Source organism: Trichoplusia ni, chromosome 3 (assembly GCF_003590095.1).
Source record: "Trichoplusia ni isolate ovarian cell line Hi5 chromosome 3, tn1, whole genome shotgun sequence".
NCBI lineage: Eukaryota > Metazoa > Arthropoda > Insecta > Lepidoptera > Noctuidae > Trichoplusia > Trichoplusia ni.
The window spans coordinates 18,076,485-18,099,024 of NC_039480.1; the positions used below are offsets into that span (position 1 = coordinate 18,076,485).

At 34.4% G+C, this 22,540-nt stretch overlaps 1 protein-coding gene across 1 annotated transcript in view; it reads left to right on the forward strand.

Annotated features, from left to right (window-relative positions):
- Positions 1–22,540, forward strand: part of LOC113492231 (allatostatin-A receptor) — a 125,092-nt gene that overhangs the window by 38,652 nt on the left and 63,900 nt on the right. The window contains exon 3 of the mRNA XM_026869607.1: positions 14,259–14,277. The gene's annotated coding sequence lies outside the window, so the exon portion shown is untranslated. The remainder of the gene's footprint in view (positions 1–14,258; positions 14,278–22,540) is intronic.

A 22,540-nucleotide genomic window follows, 5' to 3' on the forward strand; every position in this document is an offset into this window, starting at 1 on the left:
TCCATATCACTTACATTATTAACGGAAGACTTTCGCAAACTAGATCAGCCAAGGGAGACATCACACATGGCAAGAACATTATTGAGTACTTATAATTACATTGAATAAGTTCTCCGGCGAAGTTTGTTCCGATTAACCTTTCCAAGAAACCCCTTCCTTGTTTTCAGATGGGAATACATCGGGATAACTTACTTATGTAATATAACGAAGAAGACATGTACCGCGTGTAGACAATATACGCTACCCCGGGATAGCAAGTGTACAGTCACTGACAGTGCGTCCTGAAGTTTGAGCGACACTTTTACGACATAATTGACGTTTTGAAATGGGGAATTTTTACTTTATTTGAGGAATAAAAGTTCTAACACATTTTTACACCCACATTAAATACATGTTTATTATTTATGGAAGCGTAGGCAGTTTAGAATAACAGTTAGCTTTTGTAACAATATTCCCCTGATAGTTTTTTTACACGACTGCCAAATAACGTAATCCCGAAAGTAGAAGAAAAAATGTGTATAGTGATAGTAATAAGAAACGTATGCGATATTTCGGCGCTTGTTTCTTTTGTACCCGACTGTACGCGTGTACATTTTTTTTTCGACATCATCAATCGCTTTCTGGGAAAGTTTTGGAAACTTTTCCCATTAATATCGTAGTTCTTGACGAATCGAGGTGCCTCGAGTATTTTTATTGGCAAAAATACTTTTTTCACGGATCTACATGAGTTACGTTATATTAATCACTTATTCTTCGAGGTTTTTAATGTATATTTTAAAACCAAAAAAGTGAAAATGCAAAAAAGTGTTTCTATGTGTTCTATTACAAGGTTACAAGAATTTTTATTATTCGTATTTAGCGATTGTAGTATTTTATTTTGGAATCCAGTATCAAAATAAAAAGTCAAAATTCATATTATTTTAGTATAAAATTACAGTCTTTTTTAAAAATCCAGTTATCTACACGATGTGACAGCGTTATCTAAAAAAGTAATTAAGGAAGTACAAATATCTATAAAAAAAACTCATTTTTGCCTCGGAATCGAATTTACACCAAGTGCATTTACCACAATACTCTTCTCCATTTGCTTGTATTAATGTAACATCACCTATAGTATATAACCTCATTATACAAGTCAGATGACGGACAGTAGTTGCAGTTCACCATGTAACTGACAGTTCTGTCGCTCGTTACTTGTTTAATGATGTAGTTAACAAGTGGTGATGCAACACGACCCCGAGGTGACCATGAAGTATCAAGACGTATGTAGTACGCAGAAAATGTACTAGTGAAATATGTTAATTCAGGTGTCCTGATATGACCCTCTTCGCCTTCCCCAGGGCGCAGAAAGCCCATGAGGATTTCCCCGGAAAAAAAAAAGAAAAACTAAAGAAAAGGTGTCCTGAGATGATAAGAAGAAGTGAACGAGGTTGACTTGGAGAGGGTGGCTAATGAGATACTCGACTTAATATAAAACGCGTATACAAGAAATTACAGTTCATGCGGCCAAGTACATTATATTTATGACTTAGTTGAATGACGGAAAATCTTAACAACCGCCATTGAGAAAACGTCGCCCAACTAACAACGACATCTATTGATAACAGTTGGTACTAATGTTACAAATTCACCTTAATAAGCAGGATACTATTTAAAATTGATAATCATCATTAAACACGGACAAACAGCGCTCATTTTTTCGACGTAGGCTTAGTCATAAATTTTCTATTCTGTTTCACAGACAGTAAACGTATTTATCTTTTTAATTTCAAGGTATAATACAGACATGATCATTTAGTATCGCTTTTCTGATTGAGTATTCGAGCGAATGCTCCTGAAAAGGCATATCTATACGGTCCCTGGCAAAGTGCAGGCTATAATTACACACCCATACCAAGAACCTTTAACGGAAACTGGGAATGGAACCACAAAGGCTAATGGGAATTCTACTTTGAATGAGAAGCTAAATATACCAAGCTTATTACAGATGTTATATCGAATTACATTCAACGTCGAACCTTTGGAAAAGCTATAATATTATGTATGGGCTCCGGGCGAAGTTTAAATATAACTGACAGTATATGAGCATAATGCATTAAATTACTGGCGGGAGAGGGGCACTGTAGTTTCAATACCGTCTTGTAAAGGACGAAGTTTCATATATTGTGGGGAAATGGGTCCTACCACCACATCGTAATGTTAGACTGCTGCCGGTGTGGAAGCGAGATGGCACACCACATGATGTAGAGCGGCATCTCTTTTTGACAAGTGAAACAGTTTTACTTTAAGATCTGCGGGTAGGTTTCCAGTTCCTCTTTTGTTTCGTGGTCAACTAAATTAATGAGGTTTGATAGTTTGGACATATTAGAGTTTCACTAGGTTCTGTGACAGGCGGGTTGTATTGGAGAATGTAACTTAGTCAATATGAACTTTTATTCAATGTAATAATTTGTGATTGTTGTTTGTGATCGTGTGAGTTATTTTGTTTTGTTGCTATTCCTAAGAGATACGCAACTTACAAAAATAAGTAATGGAAACTTATCGATAAATGGAAGAATGTTTATACAATTTTATTTTTCTTGACAATATGCGGGTCAGGCATCAAAATATATATTGGAAAATTTGTAGACAACATGTTCAAATATTCTATCTCGTCTCGTCTATCAAAATAGGCCTAAAATGACAGAAAAGCCTGTAACAATAATAATTCCCAATAGGAAAGTTTTCCAATATGTTCTTGAAGGCAATATCTCTAGAGCCCAAAAATTTCTTTACACAAAACAATGGGATATTGGGAAACTTTGTATTGTTGGTTGTTCTTTAATATTAATTGAACTCCCAAAACGATACAAGGTCGAATAAAATACTTAAATAAAATTGGACAAAGAAGATTAGATTGTGGACCTTTGTTGCTGATATTTTTAACGTAAAAGCGTATATACTTACTACCTACTATTTTATTGATGAAGTGTACCATCTTGCTCGCTTGAGATTCCAAGACAGATTTTTTTTCATGAAAAAAGATGAACTCGTTAAAAATTAATAAATATTTAACAAGTGTCACATGAGCAATTACTAAATTTCATCATCACTAAAGGTAAAGGGGCGTCACAAAAGATGATTTAGTTCGCTATCATGTTAACCTTAATCACTACACTTCCGGCACTTACATTAATGTCGCATTTTGATGCCAGGGGTCTTCTTGAGAGACTCCATATTTCTTTCCAAGCGATGGAAATAATTTATTGGCGGTGTCTTGACAAATTGTATATCATACGTCTGATTTATAGAACCTTTTTATTTTATTTTTATATTTATTGTTTCTTTCTTGTATCGTGATCGCTTTGAGGTTTTTTGGGTGCGATTGATAAATGTGAGGTTAGGTTGGGCTTTTTTTACTTTTGAACACGTTTAACCGTTTTGGGACTTGCTTTACTTGAATATAATCTTCAGATGCGTCTATGCTGTCACTACTGCCTACTTATGTGGAGTTTCGGATGCGAATAATGAACCATTAATTGCTGTTTTACTGACATTTAATTATTTTCCATGTCTTACTGTGCTTCGTTCTATAGGTCATTTTGTTTTACATTGTCCCCTTCGTGAATGTCAGTTTTCATGACAAAAACTAACTTATATCAGCCGCAGCAGTCCTACCCCCGCTCACTCCACACAATCCCTATACGTATTCCATTTACTTTTTCATTTGTAATATTACCATGGAAAGTAAGTACGGTGAACAAAAGACAAATGTTTAACCAAAATTATTACGATTTGTTTTCAAAAGAGTTTGTTATACAACAGAAGCTTGAACTCGAAACAAATATTGCATGTTAGTTAAAATTTGTCGATAAATATTTGTTTGTCCACAAAACATCGAGCGTTTATGTTCCCCGTATAGGGTATTAATTTTAACTGTATGTAGTTATTTTAAACGGTTTTTGTATAAGCTTTATTATGCAACCATAAATCATGTTTAATATATGGTTTAGTGTGTGTTTAATTTTGTTTCGTTGAAGCCCAATTACCGAATGAATGTAGTTGACCATGGAAAATTATTAAATAATTTTTTGTTAAAAATGATTTTGTAATACCTCAAAAAATAGTTAAGCTGGCTTGTAAATGTTTCATTATTCCACAATTAACTGTCAAATAATGGAAATTAACGAAAAGCCTATTGTAAATTCTCTCACGTGAAAATAATTTCTGATTCGATTTTTCATCAAAAGCTTTCTCCTTTCAGCTTCAGCATCATTTAAGCTCCATTTCATCAAAATATTTCAACATACATTATGCAAGTAAAATCCTAGCTCAATTGGAAACTAGAAAGTGAGTTGGATAGATGTAACTTTATGAAATTTGATTTCAAATGAAGGGACTCCATAAAAAATCAGTTCGACTTGCGACCCCGCCGCTGCGTCAGATCATGATTAAGGACTCCGGTTGAGTACGAAACCGTCGCTTCCTCTCATACTAAATAAAAGCTTTTAAAAACTACTAACAATGCTTATGCTGACCGTACGCACAGTATAGTACTCAAAGCAGATGTCAACGACATTACTGAAGTGAGCTATTCTAATACATGGCTTTATGTTGGCTATTAAGGTAAATGGAGGAGGGTCTCCGGCACATGGTAACCACTCCAACATTCTTATGGGAAGCAAACACATGTCAGTAATTGAAGTTTTTGCTCCAAACCAAGCGTATCAAGTTTTGCGATAAACAAATATGAAGCTTACTTACTTTTATTAAGACCCAATTTCATTTGAAAATGTCGAACTGTTCGATACGATATCGGGGCATAAAAGGATTGAACATAGATAGGTATTATATTTTATAGGTCTAGTACAAGGTATTGGCGTTTTTTCAACTCAAGCACATCTATACTTCTATACTAATATATAAAGCTGAAGAGTTTGTTTGTTTGAATGCGGTAATCTCAGGAACTACTGGTTCAAGTCGAAAAAATATTTTTGTGTTCAATAGATCATTCATCGAGGAAGGTTTTAGGCTATAAACCATCACGCTGCAACTAAAAGGAGCGAAGATGCAATGGAAAATGTGGAAAAAACAGGGTAGACATAAATCATAACTTATATATTCTAACTACGGGCAACAGCTAGTACATGAATAAAATGCAAGCTCAAAAATAAATTTTCATTTTTTTGCCTCTGAACAGAAAAACTGTTCAAGGAAATCTTCAAACGCTCACATCACATAGGAATTTTTGATCCAAAAAATAAAAACGCTAACATTTCCCTGAAATATGCGAAGAAGAGAAAAGTAGAGAAAGAAAACAACGTCACTGCTAATAAAAGAAAAATGAGTGAGGATTGCAAAATGGACATATCATACGGATCATATCCTCATGTGATACCTGCAAAAAAGGGTTTACATGTCTAGCTTGCGTGCCCCAAATAGTTGGGAGTAAGACTAGCGAACTCGATAGGAAGGGTATTAGCCAGGCTTGTATCTTTGAGCAGCTTAGACTGCTCTACTGAATACACTCAACATATGCTGCAGTACAGAGTAAAACGTTGAATGTTTTACGAGAATGATTCACAGAAGGATTTGCAAGTAATATGATCTGTTTATCACTTCCACCGGGATGGTAGGCGCTCTTTGGGGAGGCCTACGTTCAGCAGTGGACGGCAATAGGCTGAGATGATGATGATGATGATGATCACTTTAGTGGGTAAAATAACTGTAACTTGGGTTAAATTATTACTAAATACCTTTGGCAAAAATAATTTTTGAGACCTCGGTTTTTGACATTATGGATGAAATATCATCTATAATGACTAGCAAGACCACTATGGAACTACTTTTGGAAGTTAGCGGTCACTGTAAACAATTTAACCATGGTCCGTTTAATTAATTAAATGAAACCATTTGACATACTTTTGGATCCACAACATTTGGGCACAAAGTTATAAAGTTTCTTGGAGTCGTATATATACTTACATTATAATGTGTAAGTCTGGTGAATCACCAGGGGTGGTCCATAAAATAAAAATACATCATTTTTCTGTTTGGTAAATAAATTATCGTTTTTAAGCACTTGAAGCTAATAGCGATTGTGCGTACACAATGTCTTGTTATAGACATTTCCTTGCAAAAATACTTTCCGGTACATTTCTGTTTTTTTTCAGCTAAACCACTTAGTATACTGTTCTATACTTTGAAAAACTTTCGCTGTCTTGATTTTTGCGGCAAAATGTCTGGTTTTGAATGTTCAAACTTAAACATCAATTTAAAGTTCCTCTAATAACATTAAGGTTCAGAGTTCACAAGTTAGGAGACGATACGCCAAGGCGGTGAGTGGTTTCCCTTGCTACTTGTCAAGTAAACGAACACAATGCCATAATGTACGCAAAAAGTTTGAATACCAAATTGCCACTCTGCAGTTAAGCGTCGGCAAATTGACTGCAAAATTTCGAGAAAGGTAAATCAACTCCTTTAGCAACGAAGAAAGTAGATGTTTTGGAAAATAGCTGCAAAAAACCAATGTCAAAGGCATTATTTAAAAAAAAAAATCAAAATAAAAGCTTTGTTTAAAGCAGCATAGGGTGCTCTTCTTTAACACAAAATGGTTTCCAGACCACCAGATAATCGATTTTCTCTCCACGATTAATTTTCTTCGAGAAAATAACTTCCTTATTTTCTTGATAATTTCTTAAAATGGAAACAGTCGAGTGCCATTTTAGGGTAACATCGTTATAATTGGTGTTTTCCTTCCTCCAAACATACTGACCTCGACTCAATTTAGAGCACGTAGCAGAAATGTGCTTTTTGAGACATTCACAAAACTTGTTGGGTTTTTGAAATATCAAACATCGCTTGCTTATATTTTGTACAAAATGAGTTCTAAGTTTCAATAATGGCGACGAAGAAAGTTTAAAGCTAAAGTTACATTCAAACTATTAGAATAGTCATGTTAAGACACCTTATTTGGATTACCAAGTCTTTTCATCAAATGCAAAATAAATCTAATTCTATTAATACACCTTTGCATTTAAAAGTAGTTGCGAGTTCAACATTTTCCTCTACCGTCAGAAGTGTGAAGTCGACCCCTCTCCGACTTCAAACACTCCAGTCTCCTGTAAATAAAGATACTTGGCTTTTTCCCTCTTTTGACGGACTCCCGAGGTACTTTAATTTCATATTTTATTTGTTCCCATTGTTTGTCCTTAAAACGCTTTTGGAGAAGTGAAAAAATGTTTTGCACTTGTCCCTTTTCTGTTTCCGTCACTAAGGGCTGTAGTAGGTGTTATGCTGAAATAACTTCAGGAGTCGAAGCCTCTGTTTGTTTTCCGAGAACACTTTTCAATACGTACGAATATAATTAAGTAAATGGGAGAGTGGTTTTATAAGAGTTCCTATCATTGAACTATGGTCTGATTTTCACTATTTCTATAAATGGTTTCGAGAAATGTAGATTGTCTATTTTTAGTTATCTCTTTATATCGACCGTTTTTGGCAATTGATGTGTCTAAAGGTATTATACTGACCCGGTATCTGGGTTTACAAGGTCAGATAGGTAATCTCTTCTTGTGAATTATTACTGATTTGGATACCTTAAAACTAAAAGCTGAAAGAACACAATTGGGAAAAGGCAAGGCTAGATGGCGGTTTCAGCAATTCAATTGAACTGTTAGATGTTGAAGTAGTAGGTACACTCATTGGCTACGAAAGTCCTCCTTAAACATGTCTAAAGTGAAATAAGTTTAAAGTACCAAGTATTTAATATAATTAGGAAGCTCAACATTTGTATTCGTAATTGCTCCTCATTTGGGAGCCAGGTTGTCTCCGGCTCAGCATTTTGGCAACCGCATTGCACCACAGTTTTGTAACAAACACTTCAATTTAATGGTAATAATTTCATTAAACTTTATGATGTCATGGTTATACCAGGAATAGTTTGGGATTTGGAGCACAGATGGTTTTATAAAGTGTTACTTATTTGATAAGTTCAAATTATGTGTGTTACAGAAAAGTCTAGTAAGTACCTTAAAAAAAAATTGTCGCCTTTCTACAATTCGTATTTCTAATTCTCCAAATAAACGGGGATCATCGTATTCTGGATAGATAAAATGACACATAAATGAATATTCCTCAGTTTTCATAATTCGTTATTTTTTTTAAATTAAGTTCATTTTTTCAAAAATAAATCTGCATTTATCGCGCAGTATCGTTCCAGCTTTGAAAACCAAATTAACTTAAACGCTAAGTTTGCATTAATCTAGGTACCGTTTACTACCTTGGCTTCAACGTCTTAAGTGACTAGACCGAGACTCAGGTCAATATCTAGACTCAACGAATTAATTTCAACAAGAAAACGAGTGTTCGCGGCTCCTCCGCCAGAAGTTCTCAACGTATTTAATATTAAATACTGCTTTCCTTTGCTCCCGATTTGCATTTTATGAAATTCAAATAGAAAAGTTGGACCATAAGTTTGCTTTAGTTAATTTTACTTTTGTAAGGAAATTAATATAAGGATAAGAATTTCTCCAGAAATGCTTTATTTATTTTTTGTCTGGTCGATTTTCATCATTTTCTTCTATCTTAAACAAAGAAGAACATTGTTTTCATGACATGTCCAGATAAGCTAAATAATATTTATGAAATATCCAAAATACTTTTCAAGTGACATCATCCTCGGCCGCTTCCAGTCTAACCGGTTTCAGCTAAGTTCCAGTGTTTTACAAGGAGCGACTGCCTATCTGACCTCCTCAACCCAGTTACCTGGGCAACACAATACCCCTTGGTTAGACTGGTTGTCAGACTTTTCAAGTTTCTGTCTACCTGTAACGACTGTCAAAGATGTAGGAATAACATCCGGGACCCACAATTTAACGTGCCTTCCGAAACACGGAGGAACTCGTTATGACAAAGATGGTCACCCATCTACTGACAAACCGCGCCAAGCGTAGCTTAACCTGTGATCGATTCACTTATGCGGTTATAGCTTAGCCACGAGCTTACTCATACTTTTCAAGTGACAACAAACTTAATATAGAATGACGAGAAAGTTTAAAAACGTTCTCCTCAGCATTAAATACATAAAAGCGAAAAATAAAACCAGATAAAACTGCCAAAAACCAGTTTCTACCTCGTGCTTGCTCTAAATGCGTCCAGTTTATATGACTCGTATCAGACATACTTTCGTCCGGCGTTCATAAAGCGAGTCCGACAATCCCGATAAGACTGTACTAAGCCCCGTGTTTCCCCACATTAAACCTACATGGAGCAGTTTAAAGCATACAGCATTTGTCCTCGTTACCCGTTGAATTTTACCGTTATTTACAAACATTCAAGTAATGATTTCCTTCGACGAAATTTCTTGCTGATAAACAGTGTTGAACTGTGAGCTTTTAAAGGGGCATTTCCGGAGTCAAACGGAAAGGATCGCTAAACTTATTGGTCAATCACATCACACGATTTTTTAACATGTATTCACTGACATCATAGACGTCGTTGATCGGTCAGTAGCTGTTGTAGCAACTAGTACTAACGATATTTGAAGCAAGAATGTTGCCATTATGGAAAATGAGTTAGGGTTAACAGTTTGTAATACACGTGCTGGTACTTTGTTCCTTTTCCAAAGAAATATAGGATTTTAACTTTAAGTATTGTGTAATATTTTACCTTCAAATGTAGAAGGATTTTGATAATAAGGACAAAAGACATTATGTTTTATATGGAGCTTTAGGCATGTTACATTTGCCTGTTCCAATATTTTCATCAATCGTTACCGACGGGTTATGATACAAAAATTTATGATGTTATTTAGTATACGCACGTTCGGCCGAGTGTCCAGTTTGGCCGAGAAAGTATTTCAGGCGATTTATTTGTTTTTCGTGAGCAAAGCTTCGTACAAGCTGATATTGAAATGAATTTTCTATTCTACCCACAATTCTGACTGGGTTGCTATTCGTTTTATTTTATTTAGTGTCGGGTCGGAAAAACGAATAACAATTTTAAAATTCACTTCTTTTCTTTCAGAAATTTTCACAAATCTATAAAGCTTAAATATTTGTCTGTATGCTATGTCATTAACAGTACAAATTGTACAGGATTAACAACATTTTGAATTACTTTTCACTGACTTGTATGAGACCAGTTAATGTGGAGGCATTAATGAAACCGGTACAGAACGTCTAAAAATAGATGTTTCCACGCGAGTGAAGTCGCGGGCTCCACTCTGATTATGATGACAAAAGACGGATCGCATTGAATTAACATAATTGTCTCTTCACCCGTAACTCAATGTTAATTACACACAGAGACTTGGTGAACAAATTCTTAATTTTCCTTGTGCTTTAATTGTAGGCCAAGGATTACATGCATGCGTCAGGAATTAAGATTTTACATTAAATGAATGAATTGAATAAAACAGAGTCGAAGTTAATCAAATTTACCAATACAAGTGTACCGGTCATAGCAATAAACATAAGTAACAAGATAGCAAAGAAACTGGAATAAGATAATAATAATATATTGTACCAATTGCTATGGCCAGCAAAAGAGACTAGAGTAATGTTTCTGATGCACTAGGATGGAAGCCAAAAGACTGAAAATTCCAGACGTTTTCCAGTGCATCTTTTAGACCAAATACTTATTTTGACTTTTTTGGACGAGACGACGTAGGATATGGACCTGCCGAAATATCCAGGAAAGTCTTGTTGAATTAATTAATCAAAACAGTAACAGTTGGATACGCGTAATTGCGCGCGCAATGGAGCGTAAAGGGTCAGCGCGGAAAAAAGGACCAGAAAAGAAATTCAAATTTCAGCTGCGTAACTCCAAAAATGTAATATCTCAACCAAAAGCATCAAAAATACATTTCAAATCAAAATCGACAGTCTGGACACGAAAATAAAAGTTAAATTTATTTGGCAATTAATTCTTGCGTATACAGCCTTTTTATATGCCAATCATTTTGGTCCCATGCCAATCTAAACCGACCGAAAACTTTTTTAATGTCATCAGCCGTTGCTCTGGACCGCTGAAACTCAACGCTGAAACTTTTGCGATAACATGTCCTACAAAATGAGATAACGATAGTACGGGTACTAGGCTGTATGTAGCTTCAATTCCGGGCCATATTTTTCTATGAATTCCGCCCACAGAATGTGTTTCAAAAAGTTTTCTTCTATCCTGTATGGTATATTTTTCGCCCTGAATCTTCCTGTGATATTCTAGCTACGTATTATTTTTGTCGAATCTGAAGAGAGCTACTTCACGATTTTTTTTTTGGTCCGTGGCGAGGATTAGCCTAGTCTTCAGACCTTGAAGTATAAATTATACGTTGTTATTGCCTCTTCAATAATATCGCATGTAATTAAAGTGAAACCCCTCTATAGCCCATCTGATCGCGGAGCAGCCATCAATTACTTATTATGAAACGCTATGTATCCCCCTGTCCAATATCTACAGAACCCATACCTCATCCATTTACCTTAAGGACTTACAAGGGATGATAGACAGCTGCTGCACTCCATTTTTGGGAACCAGCACTAAAATATGGAACCCTTATCATTTTTTTACGTTAATCTGACAATCTGTCATACTAGAGTACAATTAACTATGATTTCTTCCGCCTCAACTTTGACAGTATTTTTTGCAAAGAAAAGAAAAACATTCAATGTTATCATTGGGTGCTTTTTTATTATAGAGCAGAAGAAAACGTTCGGTTGAATTAATCATAGAAAATGCTGGACTGGTTTAAAGAGAAAAATGCGTTCTATAGTTAAGTATTGGAGGATGGTTACGGTCTACGTCAGGCTTCGACTAATAACTGAGTTCTGCAACCGTCTTCTAACTCGTGAAAAGACGTGGAAAATATTCAAATGTAAATTAAACGTGAAAGTAGAAATCTTTACACATCTTCCTCAATTTTCCATCAATCTTTAGGTACACATATTTTTAATTTTTTTATATATGTAATAAGAGAATATCCAATTTTCCTAATTATAAGTCTTCGCCGGGGAATAAGATACATCCATACTTCCAAATTAATCCATCGTTCCAAAATATTAGGAAGAAATAATTAATGTAAAAGTTATGTCAAGAAAAACAAACTTTTAATTATTAATAAGTCGGGCTATTAAAATGTAGATACTACTTGTGAGGCATTAATGTTCGAGGAAAAGTTTTCAAAGAAATAATTATTTTGCTTGTTGGACGCGTCTGCTAGAATTGTCGTGTATTTTAGGAATTTTCTTGAGAATATATAGAAAAAAAGTCAGTATCAAATTTCTTAACTTTGTCTAATTAATTTTATTCTGGTGAATAGTAGGAAAATTCTTACTTTAAATTGATACTTTTATCAAAACTTTTTTGCTTGTAATAACTTTGCAAGTATTATTTATTTTTACGTATAGAGACTTATAATTTAAAATAGCGCAATGGATTTATAATTTAACAATCACACTATAAGTAGTTTAATTAATTGCTGAAAGGTCAATTAACATAAACGGCCAGTAATTGACGGGCCTGTTGGTCTAGTGGTTAGTGACCCTGACTGCTATACCGGAGGTCGTGGGTTCGATTCCCGCCCAGGACAAATGTTGTGTGATGAGCATGATCATTTGTTCTGGTGTCTGGGTGTTATTTATCTATAATATGTATGTATTTAGAAATATATAAGTAAGTTTATCAGTTGTCTGGTTACCATAACACAAGCTCTGCTTAGCTTGGGATCAGATAACCGTGTGTGAGTTGTCCCATGATAAAAAAAAAAAAAAAAAAAAAAAAAAATCAATTACGGCGTGCCAACCACAATATTATCAATTATAGAACACTTAGTTTTAAATTGTGTGACTTGAAAGGACCACATTATAGGTACAAGCAGAAAACTCACTCATTTTCTTGCTCAACGCATTTTTTCTTACTAGGAAAGACTTTTCGTTACGACCTTGCTGCTTTTGGTCAAAAAGTAATTAAAGAAAAAGAGGTCATAAGAAGAAAATACAATAATGAACTCATTGAAATATATTAGGATGTACCTATATATATAAAAAAAGAGATTAAATAGAAATATTAAATAGTGTTATTTTATTATTATTATTTATTTATTTATTTGAATAGACGGTACAACACCAATTACACTATTCAATAAAAACAATGACAAAATTACAAAAAAAAAATGCTTTCAAACAAAGAAAGTAAAAAATATGTTTAAAAATTAAAATAACAAAACATATAAACGTTCAAAAGAAAAAAAAAAAAGTTATGTTATTGTGTGTGTTACGAGTTACGGTGGCAGTATAATTTTAAAATTATTTTTCGAGGAATTTGTTCAGTAGTTGAATAGTAAAGGCTTGGTAAAACCATAATTAAATCAGATTTAAGTAAGAGTCACTTGGCTGTATCAGTGTGGTATTTGTTACTTTAACTTAAATTGTTTTGCTTCAAATAAATTATGTTCAACTTAGGTCCAATGTTATGGCTAAACAAAAAAAAATGTTTAAGACATTATGAAGCGGTTTTCTCACGATGCTTTCCCGTACCGATTGTTTCAAGAGTTAAAAACTTTGTAATACGCACATGAATTTCACTTGGCAGTCCAACGGTCAAACAATTACGCTTACCACCTCTTCCTTTAGTAATAGAAAAAATATGAATTTTAAACCTAGAACTCTATCTCGATATTATGCAACCTTCGTATTAATTTCAAAATTGTACCTCAAAACTAATTTTTACCTCGTTCCTCGTTTATTTTTCAAACAAATAAGGTTATTCAGAAAATATGCAGGCAATAGAGAGCTCTTGAATTTTAATTCAATTTAGTTCATCCGAGGGAAATTCTGGAGAGTTTTATCTCGCTTCTGAATTAGATCCTTGCGTCAACAAAAAGGAATAAAGCCGACGTTGGCTACTTCTATATGCATAATAATAGTTTATCTTTGCATAACAAGGGATCATACATTTCGTCCATTGAAACACATTTTTTCAATTGAATAAATAATTTTTAAATTTGTACATTTAATATGTTTCGTATGTTTCAGTTTTGTTCTTCTATAATGACGTTAAATTTATGTTTTGAAATTATTAACATAACGCACTGCTCTTGTTATTTTTGAAGATAAGTCTTTATTTATCTAAATTCAGGATACTTCAAATGACGGTAGATGTATTTTCTTTTACTAAATATGTATGTGTAATGACTAATGAAGATTATAGTTATAATATAATTCGTCTTAAGTAACTGTTAATAAAACCGTAAAATAATTAGTTTTTTCTTTTGCTTTCAGATCAACGAGCAATCAGCCGGTAAGTTAATTAAAGGATTAATTGTAAAGATTATCAGCACTTCGTTAAGATTGTACCGTAGAGGGAGAGAGACAGCACTACTCGGCGTAGAGCGCCGTCTCGTTTCCACAGCTCCAGTGTTCCTTTAAGATGAAGTGTTAGGCGTGAAAGGACACATAATGTATGCTTGTGTGTTGCCAATAATATTGAGTTTGATTATAACCAGAGAATGAGTATTTACTCAGGTGCTGCGTTTATGTGTGGGTGATTTACGATCGTAATAGTTCAATACTGGTGTAGGATAAATCGGAACGTGGGCGAAGTGCCATTTAATACCGCTACTGTCCAATGTAAGGCATTCAGTTACGTAAATTTCAGACTTCTGTTAATGTCATCGAATATTATCAAATCTATACTAATATTATAAAGTTGAAGAGTATGTTTGTTTTCTGTGTTAGATAGTTCATTTATTGAGGAAGGCTATAGGATGTTTTATAGAATCGCGGACGAAGCCGCGCGCTATAGCTAGTCATTATATAAAGTTTCATACGTCGACGACGTGTCGGGCATTTATGGCCTCGTTTACAAGGGGCCTTATTTAAAAGCCTATTTTCATATTAAAACAACCTAAATCTCAAAAATAAGTACAAAATTTTCTTTGTATAAAAGTAGGCCAAAATTCTGAAACATAAAAGAAAATTACCAAATTGAATGAAAAGCTCCGTAAATATTGTACTAAAAATTAACTTCTTAAACAAAAACACTGTGTTAAATCTCCATACTGATGTAACTAACTCCACGTTTAAAGTCAGAAAACAAGACAGCCCGACCCACCCCGAACTCAGTTCGAAGCGAACTAAAAATTCTATCGACGCTATCGCATACGAAGCATCCATTTCTAGTTTTCATCAGGACCAACTTTAAAAACTCGACGCCAACGCTCAATGGAAATTGAATGATGAATAATGAATGAATCGTTCGGCTCAGTTCTTCATAACAGAACATTACGTTTTCCTATGTAAATTTATTCAATAGCCAGAAGCAATTTTCTTGTGATTCCTTATTTTTACGGCGGCAGTATCAATTTGTTGAGATCAGATCGTTGCTGAGGTTGTATCGTGAACGTTGCTGTATGGAAATGTATGATATAAAACGGTTATTGTGTTCTTTATATCATGCGTATGGTTTGCGGTACTGTTCAGGTAAATACCTATACTCTGTATAAGGGATATATGTTACCAAGATGTTACGATGTTTTTCGTTTTGTTTGCGTGTTATAAGGAGGTTTATAGTCTTAGTAAATTTGGATGTATATAGTTGGTAAGTATATGTATAATTTTGGCATTATTGGTGTAGGCAAAATTCTCGGTTTATTGAAGTGGCCTTGTTTATGAATATAATTAAACTGCTCGATGGTTTTTTGATGTAGGTAAACCATTTTTATGCTCAAAAAGACTAAATGACTATTACCAGTACTCTGTTAAAGGAATCTGTCGAATATTATTCATCATGCTATCTTCCTCAATCATAAGGTAGAAATAGACATTACAAAAATCTTCATCTAAATTTTCTCACTGTAAATACATCTGTCAGTTTTCCAAATTTAAATCTGAGATATTTTTGAACACTTCAAAAACATAAAACGGTTTCGATTCAATGAGAGTTCATAAAACAATTTCATTATCCTTCCCAAAAATTCAGATAGGATACAACAAATTGAAATAAATTGGTGCGCACGAACAATTCTGGCAATCTGCCGCCAATGAGTATTACTCCGGTTAACACTTTCATGGAAATGTTTAAACAAGTTAAATTTCTGAACGAATTATATTAGTTCAACGTAGTACTTGAAGTTTTGTAAACTTGTACGTTCAAAAGATTTTTTAGCAAGGATGTGGATAATAATCATGTTTTTTTCATATTTACGTTGGCGTAAAGTTAACTTTTAATCGTACAGAAAAACGGGGATAATTAACTATCCCACTTTGTTCAACACATTGGGGTTCCGAATAAATACATCTAAAGAATAGGCCTGGCCGACGACCTGGTGAAAACCGCTGGGTTCCGTTGGATGCAGGTGGCAACGGAACCGGTCGCGCTGGAGAAATTATGGAGAGGCCTACGTCCAGCAGTGGACTGCTATGGGCTGAGATGATGATGATGATGATGAAAGAATAGGCTAAAGAAAACAAAATTTCCAAAAGATTATTAATGTTCATAAGATAAAATTGATGACTGTACCTGTTGCTTAACAGGATTATGTTATCATAGAAGTAACGGATATATCACCACCACCATCATATTTGAAAATTTCAACTCACTACTAACGCAGTTCATGACATACGGCCTGGTAACAGACAAATAAGTAGGTTTCCATTTAACACTTGGGGTAAGAACACCACAATTACCAGAAAGTAAGACTTGATATAATAAAGATAATAAGACATACACTGGCTAATATATAGAGGTCCCCACCACCCATACCTGTCTATACTTGAGTCTTCAGCTACGCTATAAACTTTCATTTCATTTCAGTTGGCCGCATGTGGGACCAAGTTAAACAAACGCGCTGATATTGAGTGTCGACTCGGCCGTGTTGACCAGTCCACATGACCTTTCGAAGATGAGGGGAAAATTACAAACAAGTATTGAGTTGGTTACTTAAAATTGAAGTTTCGATGTTACATTGAAGATGTTTTATATTAAATTGAATTTTATTCGCATTTTCGAGTTTTCGTAACTAAAAAGAAGAAATGGAGTTTCACTGTCTGTCCATCCGTATCACATGAACCATAGAAATCTAAATAACAAGGTAATAGAAATGGCATACACCGCGGCGATCTATCGAAACGCATGTCGCCGGTGGGCGGGGCTTCAACACATTCACAGCAAATAACTACGCAATCACGCAAACATTAACATCGAGAAGACCAAGCAAACAACACTAGGCCGTACGTCTAATGCAATAAGATTGACTTTGTCGTTGTATGGATTCACTAACTCACACAGTCATTGCATTTTTTTTGCATTAGTTGTAGTGATTACGTAAACTACACTAGGGATTGACTACGGATCCGAAATATAATGAAAGACGAAATTATGAGTGACAATGTTTTTTGTTGTATTCTTCTATGGATTACATTATAATATGTACCTACTTACAAAATAAAAAAAATCGCTAATTGTCGGTTGACAAAAAAAAATATTATTAGGAAATACTTGGTACCTAGGTAGGTTTGGTTTATACGGTGACTTTTTAGTCGTCTTACAAAAGCAGCCCAGTTCATGTATCGAATGACTAGTAAACGTTCATAATAAAAAAATAGGTATTTATGAGATTTGGATAAATTTAAATTGCAATCTTTATTCAATGCTATGCTATAGCGCATGGCGTACTTTTTGAAACATTCAGTTGCGAGCGCGGTCCGAGCCGTAAAAATGGAGAGGGGCGCGAGCGGCGGCGGGCGGCAAGTTATCAAGCATGCAACTAATTTCATAGTGTATATTCGGCCTAAGTTATAGGGTACCAATTTCGTTTACCCGTGGTAGTCATCTACTTGTCTTTTGTATTTATTTGCATCCTGCGGCCTTCTGAAATAAAAATATATTCAATAATATGTTCACAAAAACAAACGACTATTAAAATTGTTACTTTTCGTATACAATGTTCATTTTGGATAATTTGTCCGCACTTAACCACATCACTATTTCCGACAGTTTTGTGCGGCCGTACCACTACAAATACGATCGCATTGATAAATATTATTTTTCGTTATACATTTCTCTTTTTACAACGGTGCATTTCTGTAAGTCTCTTACTGCAGAGGCAATGATTAGTAAAGAATGCAATTGTTGCAGGATGGTGCGATATAAATATGGTTTATAATGAAGGTTATGTTTTGAAATTTAATTTTGCAATAACATCAATATTACTGCAATAATTTACTTACCGATAAAATGTTATCTATTTATTTATGTTATTACACGATGCAGATGAATTTCCAGCCTGAGAAACGCCGCAAAACACCATTTTTAGTGGTTCTTGATGTGACGACGTTCCGCGAGCGACTGAGCGTAAGTTCGCGCGCTGGTGTCGTCCAAGACACCAGTGTGGCGACAAGGTCACGCGGCGTTGGCACTTCTATTACCTTGTTATTTAGATTTCTATGACATGAACCGTTATGGCCAGACAGTTGATCATCGATGATTTATTTTGGGTACTGCTATAACAACAGCTGAAAATAAAAATCGAGTTTAAGCAAAGATGGTACGGTTACAAATGGGTCACCAATTTTCCGTTAGTCTATCTGAACGGAACCCTCAGTACCTCGAGTGGCGCGTCGTGGTGACCTTGCGGTTTTATAAACATGTTTGTATGCAGGAGATTGCAGGTTTAAACGCAATGCAGGCGAATTGCAACGTTCAAAGCTAGATCTACTTGTCTTCTTTATTACATTATACGACTGATAGGCAAACATTCCTTATTATGTAATGTAGAGAAGATACCAGCATTAATCACCTGCCTTGGTCATTTGCAAGCTGTGCTGATGACCAATGCCTAATTTCTTATTTTTGGGATTACGGTTCAAGATTTTTTTATTTTTTCAATTATTGATTGTATGCAATGACCACACATTTTATTAAATTATCTGATGGTTGGATTGAAATCTCTTCGAATCCATAATGACATTAGGACCTGATTTTCAAATTAGCGGATTTGTTAAGAAATGAAAAAAAGAAGAGAATGAGAAAGGCGAATGGCGTCATTGTGCTCTAAGACAGTAAATCGATGAATATCTAGACTCCTATTGAAACACACGTTAAAATATACAGCTCCAACGACTCTTGACTGCAACACATATTCAAATCACGGCTCCACCTGAAATTTCTGGAAATTTTAATCCTCCTTGTATTTTTCGAGATAAAAATTGTCGATGCAATTTTTTATTATTGGATTAACCTAAATACGAAACTGAATTGGACACGCTCTCTGCTTTTAATTCTTCTTTCTGGGAACAAATTGTTGTGTATTATGTTTTATTTTTGAATTTCATGTGTATGAATAACATGAGCTAGCCAGAGCATGTTACGTGGGCGCGTACTGTTAAATAGAACGCCCACACTTGATCAAATGTTTTAGATTCACATGAATGTTTGATACGTAATTATTACAGCTATTTAGACATTTAATATAATGATTAATTCATTGGGAAATGGTGCAGATAACTGTTTGCATGATTAAATAACGCAGTATGGAATTTAATCCTTGTGTCAGACATACTAAATCATATGCAAAATACACTTACACCTAGAAGAAGCATGGATCAGTCATACGCGGGTAAGCGGCGGTAAGTTGGCCTTTAGTAGTTAGACAGTAAAAAGTCGATTACATCTCGTTTTGTAACTGTTTTTAAACATTATAATTAAACCTTATTTAAAACAGCATAATTCAGTTTAATTAAAATGGTCAAAGGAACTAACAAATTAGTCGGGTCGCAATCAAACTGTGTAAACATTCACTCTTTGTGTTGGAATGTGTACTAAATAGACAACGGAATGCCTTTCCACCGGTGTCATTACGAACTAAATGAAATCGTTTCACCAGTCACTCGATAACATTAGGTGTAAGACTTGAACGATAAAATAAAAATGTGGAAATGCTTGACACGAAAATGAATTTTCAGATCAAAGTCAATTGAAAAATTGCTTTCGCTATGAGTTTAAGAAAGTCTGTATTTTTCATATATGCGTGGGGAGTTTTTCTGATTGCCTATCCTGGACAAAATTTGCCATCTTAAAATATGTGTAAAACAGGTTTGTGTGAAAAAAAAACAACCTGTCCATAGCGTAAAAAACAGTAACAATGGTTTTTTGTAAGAAATTTAAGTTTATTTCAGTTCGGTATTAGACTTTTCTTGTAAAGTCATCAGGAATTATTTTATCCCACCAAAAACATTAAGTGTAAAAAAATGCCAAGTCTCTCGATGCAGTCTTTCCATCGTAAAAAGTTTTGAGATCTCATAGAAGCCAAGTCCTATTCAAAATATTTTGTAGTTATAAATCAACATTTAGTAATTGTATCAATAGTTTTCTTTATATTATAATTATAGTGACTTGGCAATGAGCACAAGAAGAAACAAATAAAACGGCATATTTGTAGGAGTTGAAAGTTACACACACCGCATGCGTAAACATTAATATCACAAAATTAATTTTCTTTTGGTTTATCCGTGTCGTCCCAACCGAATTTCGGCAACGGCAGTCAGTCTTAGTGTACTCTCGATTCATTTACTTTCATAAAGCGATGGCCCGTAAGGTATTCTTAATTATTGTATTGGAGCATGTAGTCGGTAGTGACCATCATGATTCACACATAACAAATAATCTGATCACTGGTCTCGTCAGTAACATTTGCACATAATTCCAGGCATCAAGCAGCTTTTAATTTGTGCTCATTGCCAAGTCACTATAATTATAATATAAAGAAAACTATTGATACAATTACTAAATGTTGATTTATAACTACAAAATATTTTGAATAGGACTTGGCTTCTATGAGATCTCAAAACTTTTTACGATGGAAAGACTGCATCGAGAGACTTGGCATTTTTTTACATTTAATGTTTTTGGTGGGATCTCATTTATTTTTTGTAAGTGTATTTCTTTCTTTTTTTTAGGTGTCATAATTTCTAGGACTTCAGCTACTGCTTTGCTTAGAACCCATTCTCTATCTCTATCTCTTTTGTTTCTTCTCTGAGACTTCGTTACTTCTAATGTAAACAAGCTTAAACTTATATATATATGCATATATATATCTACTAACTTACAAACTATAGCTAAACTAAACTAAATAACACGTAAAGTTCTCCGAATATCAATTATCACTACAATATTTTTTAGTTTCGAAATGGTTTTTCATAGACAGGTGGCGCTATCAAATGAAAATTATCGAATTATTCTGAAGTACTACTTAGACTGCGCTTTGTAACGAAACCATAGCGCGATTCAGACACGTACAACGCCATCTATCGAGCGCGCATACAATATTTATCGCAATACAATAGAGTTTTAGCTTTATTAATTTAATGAATTATGAATTTTATGTATTAATTTGTATTAATGATAGTCTGTGTATTACATTTATATTATTCTTTTCTATTCTATGTATGTATTCATCCAATTGAATAGGTACTTAAACAACGAACAAAGTTAACAATGCAGTCAAAATCCATACATAATGTTCTTGCCAAACCGCAAATATAAAATTGTTTTCTATGGCATATTATTTTTTAATGTTTTTATAATTTTTCCTTTATATGTGGCTAAGGACCTATCTTGGTGCAAAATTTGAAGTTTCTAAGTCTGCTAGAAGTACCTTAGATTTTTGATGATCTGTCAGTGAGTCAGTGAGTCAGTGAGTCAGTGAGTGACAAAATGGTGTAACTTTGATCGACCGTAACTCCTAAACCATTAATTCAATTGGCATGTAATTTCGAACTTAAGCTTGTTCTAATGCCTACTATTATTCCCCGAAAAGCTAAACTCCTAGCTTTGTCCACGTCGAAGATACAGGGGGGGCGAAACAGCCGCGAATCGCTTCGAGAAAAGATGGTACGGCCGTGCCCGTTTTGCTCGAGACTTGGCAGGGGCACTGCCGTGCCCTCAGATTAAGCATTGTAGCAGCATTCACGGTAAGATATCTCATATGAAAGGACAAAGAAATGACCAAACTCATTCAAAAACATAACTGAAGGAAATAATTAGAATGTAATGTACTAAACTGCCACAAAACTATGAAAAATACCAAATTAAATCATTATCAATTCATTTTTCTAAATTGCCAACCATTTAAGACGAACTTCTAAAGCCGCCATCTTTAATTACATAAACGGTGGATGAAATTAAAATTCAAATAGAATCCAATTTTAATTATCGAATGGTCACAGATATTAATGCAGTTCGTTCAATTACTGGCTGATTCAAACGAGTCACAACTATTCTCTGGACTCGCATCGCTAACTTGTTTAAGACCCCATTAGGGCTGCCAAAGGCCGCCTAGAACATTCGATAATGTGGTCTAGACATTCAAATTGACTTTCCCATCAAAATAACATTAGATTTTTTTGCATCATTAGTACGAAGAATTCTTGGAAAGTATGTAAGTTTTCTTCTATTACGTGTTTTTAAGGTGTATTTGTGTATTTTATTTTTATAACATCAGTTTCTAAGGCTGTATTTTTGTGGGAATAGGGAACGTAATATGGTAGTAGTTTAAATTCACATT